The sequence below is a fragment of the Microtus oregoni genome, unplaced genomic scaffold (genome assembly GCF_018167655.1).
Source record: "Microtus oregoni isolate MIOR12 unplaced genomic scaffold, Mior012 000012F_ref0000307, whole genome shotgun sequence".
NCBI lineage: Eukaryota > Metazoa > Chordata > Mammalia > Rodentia > Cricetidae > Microtus > Microtus oregoni.
Window position 1 is genome coordinate 22,931,593 of NW_024543071.1, and position 7,386 is coordinate 22,938,978.

Consider the following 7,386-nt stretch of genomic DNA (forward strand, 5'->3'; position numbering starts at 1 on the left):
GAGGGTGGCATGCCTGACCATCACTACCAACACCCTCTGGGCTCTGCCAGTGCTGAATGATGTGGCCAGAGACTCTGCAACGTTCTCCATTCATATCACCTTTGTGTGCCCCTAAAGACCAACTTGATCCAAGACTGCACGTCCTACTGCAGAGACAACTTCCTGGAACTGCTGTACCTTTGGAGCCCTGACCAGCTTTTCAAAATCAGGCATCAGGTTGGGCACCACCTGCCTCTCATCTACTACATAGTGATTTGTGTGTGCCATCTGCTCTCTATCACAGCACCCCCTGAACACGCTGCTTCCTAAAGATGCTCCGTTGGGAGTGAGGTTGGTAACCTAGAGCTTCCCTGGGGCTAGTGGTGTGTGTACAATAGAACATGCTGAGTAGCACAACTTGCCTCAGATGCCTGAGCACCAATGGTCATTAGTTAAGAACACGGGCTTCAAAACTAGCCTGCTGGGACTGCGATCCGGACCATACAATTCCCTGTGTAATTTTGGACTTCTTTGTTCTTCAGTGTTCCCACGTATGAGAAGGGGATGACACCAGCAGTGAGACCATATAAGATTTGGGAAGATCAAATGAAGTCTCTGTGAATGATATATTTTGCTAGATAGTCACACAGGGGACATCAGGTTCAGCTTTTAGCTCAATGCGGTATATGGATTTATGAACTCACTTTGCTAACAACCACAATCTCTGAAATTTTTATTTGAAACCCTTTCACTCCCAAGTTGCTCAGGTTTGGAGGATTAATTGCCTTAGTTTGCAGCCTACAATGGTGATTTGAATAAGAATGACTTCCATAAGCTCATATATTTGAATGTTTGGTTCCCAGTTAGTGGAACTATCTAGAAAGGATTAGGAGGTGTGGCCTTGTTGGAGGAGGTGTGTCACTGAGCGTGGACTTGAAGATTTCAAAAGTCCAAGACATTTTCCTCAGTGTCTCTTTCTCTGTCTTGTGATTGTGTCTCAACATGTAAGTTCTCAGCTATGCTCCAGGGTCATGCCTACCCACCCGCTGTCATGCACACGATGTTATTCCATACCATGATGGTCATGCACAAACCCTCTGAAACTGTAAGCAAGACCCAATAAAATATTTCTTCTGGAAGTTGCTTTGGTCGTGGCTTCTCCTCACAGCAGCAGAAAAGGAAAGCACTTATCTATAAAAATCACCTTACCTGTTGACACATTTGAGTTGCCTACACGTTGAGGCACTGGGCTTGGAATCATGGCACTATGACTCCCAGAGTTCTTGCTTTAATTACTCCAGAGTGTGCTGCCTAACTGGGCGTGTTAGTTTAGGTTCAGTTGCTGTAATGAAATACTGAGATTGGATACTTTAGCTCAGTTTTCAAGACTGAAAGACCAAGGTCGGGCTGTCCCATCTGTCCAGCCTCTGATGAGGGCCTCATGGTGAACAGCATCACGATGGCAGTATTGATTTCTAAAGTGGCAATCAAGAAAAGTCTTGCATCAAGGCTCATTTATTAAAGGGTGTGGTGTGGGAGGTCCTTCTGTCTATGTGTAGCTTTTATTGGTTAAGGAATAAAGAAACTGCCTTGGCCTGTGATAGGGCAAAAAAAAAAAAACCAGACTTAGGCTGGGGGAGCTAAAGTGAATGCTGGGAGAAAAAGGTGGAGTTGGGGAGAAGCCATATAGTCCCCGACAGAACAGATGCTGGGACTTTAGCCAGTAAGCCACAGCCACGTGGCGATACACAGATTAATAGAAATGAGTTAAATTCAGATGTAAGAGTTAGCCAATAAAAAGCTAGAACTAATGGGCCAAGCAGTAATTTAATTAATACAGTATCTTTGTGGTTATTTCAGGGCTAAGCGGCCAGGAACTAACTAGCAGTCTCCTTACTACAGGAATGAACTGGAAATAACACATGAATACAGAATGAAGTGATGTCACTGCCTCTTCGTCCACCAGGAAAGGATGGAGGCAAGTTCATGACCAAGGCACTGAACCTTAGAGTCATGAAGTCTTCCAAGCCCAAGAGAGAGCACCCTACCCTCCTCCCTTGCTTCTTGAGGGGTCACATATGAGAAGACCACACCCAATCCATTCCATTGGTCATTAGAAGGAACAACCAAATTCCCACAATAGATTTCAGAAGATGTCACATGACAAGGCTAAAGGCCAGAGCCATTCTGTAGTTGGGCTTGAACTTCTACAACTCACTCTCCCAGGACCAAACTGGATGTCCCTCAGCAACTCCCCAGGGCAGTATCCCCAACGGCCAAGTCACTTTCCATTCTTAAAGGTTCCAAAAGCTCAGCATTATCTTGGCTCACCAAGGCCAAGACCCCAACATATGAAACTTTGGAAACATACTGAAACTGTATCAAATAGCACCAGGTCTGGAGAAATAGCTCAGCAGTTAAGAGCACTGACTGTTCTTCCAGACAGCCAGGGCTCAATTCCCAGAACCCACATGGCAGCTAACAACTGTCTGTAACTCTAATATCTTACACCCTCCCACAGACACTCAGACAAAACACCAGTGCAAATAAAACAAAAATAAACAAGTTATTTAAAAAAATTAAGACCCTTAGCAGCAGGATGTATAGTGCCATGTTTTTGTTGTTACAACCATGGAGGAAGGGGAGGTGGTACTGGTTTCTAGGGAATTGGAAGCCAATGGTGCCACTGACTATCCTACAAGAACAGGAAGTCCCCCACAAATAACTATCTACAGCCATGTGTACTGGCATCTACCTGTAATCCCAGCTCTTGGGAGGCAGAAGCATTGTGACGGTTGAGTTCAAAGCTATCCTGGGCTACACAGTAAGCCACCACTTGCCTCTCTCCAATTGGTGAGGGAAGCGGTAATGCTGAGGTTGAGAAATTCTAGTCTCCTAAAACTTGACAAGATTACATCCTACTCTCTGCTCTGTGGTAGAGTCTCATTCAGTTATGAAAGCCTAAAGAGTTATCATTTTGTCATAGAGGTTTCACTCCCAGCTCTGGAAACCCTTCACCTACCAGGTGAGACTTGGTTTGGGCTACGGCACCAGACATACACGCTGTGAAATCCCCTTCATCCACACAACTATGTAGAGTCACTGGGTCATCTACACCTTCCATAGACACCCAACCAGGAAACCATGGGCTGAAAGTCAACTGATTGCTCATGGCCATTAATTACTATTAGCATGCTCTCTTGCCTCTCCCCTTCTCCCATGGAACCATGGAAACAAGACAGGGAGCCACCAAATGTAAATATGGACAGCAGGCTTCCGAGCAAAAGGGAAGTCCAGCATTGTGGATGATTTTGTTCCTCTTTCCCTCACATTTTCAACCAAGCCAGGGGTGGGTAGCAGAGGGGGATTTTTTTCTTCACGTAGTTTTATTTCTCTTCTTGCAAAAAAAAAAAAAAAGTTATCAAGTTTGTATGGCAATGCTTGCTGCTCTATCTATCACTCTTTCTCACCTTCCATGCTTGTGTCAAGTGCGCACTTCCTGTCTACACTTTCACACCTCTTCTGTGCTATTATTTGAGTCTGAATACCACCCAGAGCCTTGTTCATCAGAGATCGCTTAGGTTCCTTGAAGAAAGCGCAGTGAGCATTGGGGGGGCGGGGGGACCTGAGGATGTCTCCCAGGTGATAGAGTGTGTGCCTGGGATGCAAGAAGTCCTGGGGATGTCTCCCGGGTGATAGAGTGTGTGTCTGGGATGCCGGAGGCCCTGGGTACAATCCCCAGCATAACTAAAACCCGATGTGGTGCATACAGTTGTGTCTCAGCCTTTTGAGAGGGGGAAACACGAGGATCAGCAAATCAGGGCCATCCTCCAACTACAAGTTCAAGGCCATCTCAAAACACAAAAGAGAAAGTAAACTTCCCAAATGGGGGAGGTAAGAACAACCTTGTTCGGAGTGCAAGATGACCCCCACTTGGGGCCATGGGATCCTATCTTGAAAAGATAGAACAATAGGAAAGAGGAAAAGGAATTGGTTTTCAGAGGTGGCGGGGTAGGGGTAGGGGGACGCTCTGCCTTCTGCTCTGCAATAAATCCTGAGGAGAGACAGCAGTGATGGAACCATCCAGGAAAGGAAAGGCCACAAGGTGATGCTCCTGCATGCCTCAGACCCAAGAACCTATACCTAAAGCTAAAGGAAAGAAGTCCAGAAACTGAAACTCATCAAAGTGATGAGCTACCTCTTTCTGAGTTGTTCACAGATGAGACCCGGGCAGACATGGGAAGCATGGTGCCTAGGCCACAGCTAGCACACCAGTCTTTCCATCAGACACAGAACCTGCTCCAAGCAGGCCTCTTGGGAGGAGGAGGCATCACTTCTTCAGGGTTGATACAGCCAAGGCTCTGGGGTTGGCAAAGCCTCCACAAACTGCCCTAGGTTGCAGGGTACAGCCTACATACTGGAGAGTGGTTCTGTCTTCCTGCTGATGGGTTTTGCTCAAATTCTCAACTTCATTCCACCCTGTCACACGTGGGTACCAATGGGTAATGGTCCTGTGTATGTCCCAATGACTGGACCTGGGTATTTCCGCAGGCTCGTTGTTGTGGGCATCTAACTGGGGATGTGAAGAAGGAAGAGCAAGGGCCAACCCTTCAGCAACCATGAGGACTGAGATGGCTCCCACGGGACAGCCCTGCTTGACCCCTGTCACAACTGGTGTGGCTCAGCAGGACGTTTCCTGGGAGATAAAGGATTAGGGTCAATCCAAAGAAGCTGCTGGCACTCTCAGGAGGACCCAGAAGTCAATAGAGGGGGGCAACCTCCATTGCTGAGATAACTTAGGGAGAGGGAACAGAGGAACAGGCAAGGAAGGCAAATAAAGCAGTAACCATAATAACAAGAATAGTATGAATAGCAGTCACTCGGGTGTAAGGACCATGTGCCTGGCAGTCTTTGGCAATCACTTGGGTGTAAGGATCATGTGCCTGGCGGTCTTCGGAGGTCATTTGGGTGTAATGACCGTGTGCCTGGTGGTCTTCGGCACTTACTTGCATTAATTCATCCAGTGTTCACTAAATTCCTGGAGGTATGGCAGTTGTGAAGTAGCTCACTGGGATGGGGAGGTAGACACAAAGTCCCAGCCTTAACTGTGAAGCTGTCTGCAATTGAAACCTGTTGGGAAAGGAAAAACCAGTCTTCTCTAATTCAAATCCAGAGTGTTACCTGGTATATCAGCCATACTTGAGGGCAGGTCCTAAGCCCAGGATGGAAAAAAAAAATGAATTCCAGGGGTTTTTTTAGGGTTTTATTTTTGGTTTTAGTATTGTTTTTGTCTTATTGGGTTTTTTGGTTGGTTGGTTTTTGGGTTTTGTAGGGTTTTTTTGTTGTTGTTGTTTTTTGTTTTTGTTTTTGTTTTGGTTTTTTGAGACAGGGTTTCAATCTGTGGTTTTGGAGACTGTCCTGGAACTAGCTTTTGTAGACCAGGCTGGTCTCGAACTCTTTTTTTTTTTTTTTTTTTGAGAGAGAGAGAGAGAGAGAGAGAGAGAGAGAGAGTAAGGCATGAATTTGGATAGGTAGGATTTGGGAGGAGTTGGGGGAAAAGAAAAAATATGATCAAACTATACAGTCTAAAAAATTTAAATAAATTTAAAAAAATTAAAAGGACAGCTACTGAAAGTAGAGGCTTCTCCCGAGATATGGCCAATGCTCGGAACTACACCTATCATGAAACATGTATGTTCATATATGTTGTAGGAAGGCCGTTTGGTCATTCCGGTCTCTTGGCAGCTCAGACCAGAAATCACGGCACAAAAACTGAATTAATTAAATCACTGCTTGGCCTATTAGCTCTAGCTTCTTATTGGCTAGCTCTTACATGTTAATTTGACCCATTTCTAGTAATCTGTGTATTACTATGTCCAGCAAAGGGCAAAGTTTCTGCATGTCTGTCTCTGGTGCCTACATGGCTTCTTTCTGACTTCACTTCCTTTCGCCCAGCATTCAGTTTAGTTTTCCCAGCTTAACTCTGTTCTACCCTATCAAGCCAAGCCAGTTCCTTTATTAACCAATGGTATTCACAGCATACAGAGGGGAATCCCACATCACATATAGAGATAAAATTATTAATCATACAATTTGAGGGAACTATGGGTTTGCTGTAGAAAGTATTACTGCTTGTATTTACCCCCCTACTAGAGCGTGGCCTCTTATACTATTTACGGGGAAGCCCAACCTGCGGGAGCCTTTTTTGTTCTCCTTCCCCTTGCTCTGTTCCGCAGGCTGCTCCTTTGGATTGCGTGATTCAACAGGTAAAGCCGAGGACTCTGATTTGTGAGTTTACCCCTTAATAAATGACTATTTCTTGATTCTGAGCTAGTGTGGGATTTCTTTTAAGCGTCCAACCACCGTAACACCTGGCGCCCACGTGGGTTTAAATTCCACGCCCACGGGGTAGACGGTTTGGTCCTTCCAGGGCCCAGACAGGCTTACTTTGTCTAAGCGGGTTTTTTTAGTCTTCCTTTGAGGGTGTGGAACTGGGGTTATAGGATTTGCCTAAAGTCCTGGGAAGTCAGACTTGAACCTGAGCAGAATGGCTCTAAGGTCATGTCAAGACTCTGAATTGTAAGACAAAAGGTTCTGTTTGGGAAGAAGGACTCGGTCCCCTCACTTGGGCTCCACAGCCTCCCTGTCCCAAGAGGGAACCCTCTCCTGCTGGGACTGGCCAGAAATAGTCAACTGCCGTTGCTGGTCACCAAGAAAGCGGACCAACAGAAAAACTTAACCACCTTCCATTTTCTTTTAATAAGGATCAGCCTGTCCCTATGCAGGAGCCTCCATTATCTTGCTCCTTCTACAGAAAGATTCAAATCCCCCAGAACAAACTTTTTAACTCAGGAGGGGCAGTCCCTTCCCAATTCAACGGCCACTTTCCTCTGTTGGCTTCTCTTGGCTCAGAGCCACATGGCTCACCTAGTGGGAAAGAGGTTCATTCCACACACGCTGCTGAAGCATGTACTTCTGGCCACCGGTGCCAGGACCACGAAGATGGCAGGTGAGTGACGCCAGAGCAAGCCCCAAAGAGCAGGCTACAGCCCAGGACCCATTGGAACCGTGCGCGTCTCTCGGAGACCATGGTCTTGCGCGTGATTGCAAGATTCCTCTTGCAGTACTTTTTTTTCTTTTCTCTTCTTGGCTTCTTTATTTATTTTGTTTCCAATTGCAAAATATAAGTTAACTCAGGAAAAAAAATAAAGCTCTCCATTCTTCTATGCAGAGCTTACCATGTGGGGTTTTGCTGGAAAAGATGGAGTTATCTGATTAGTTCTGTGGGGCTGTCTACATGGATAAGAGTCTTGCCCACAATGGAGATCATGGTGTACATGCCTTTATTGTAATACGCTGTTGTGATTTAATCTGACCCTAAAAGGTTGTGTGTGAGAAGAACTATAT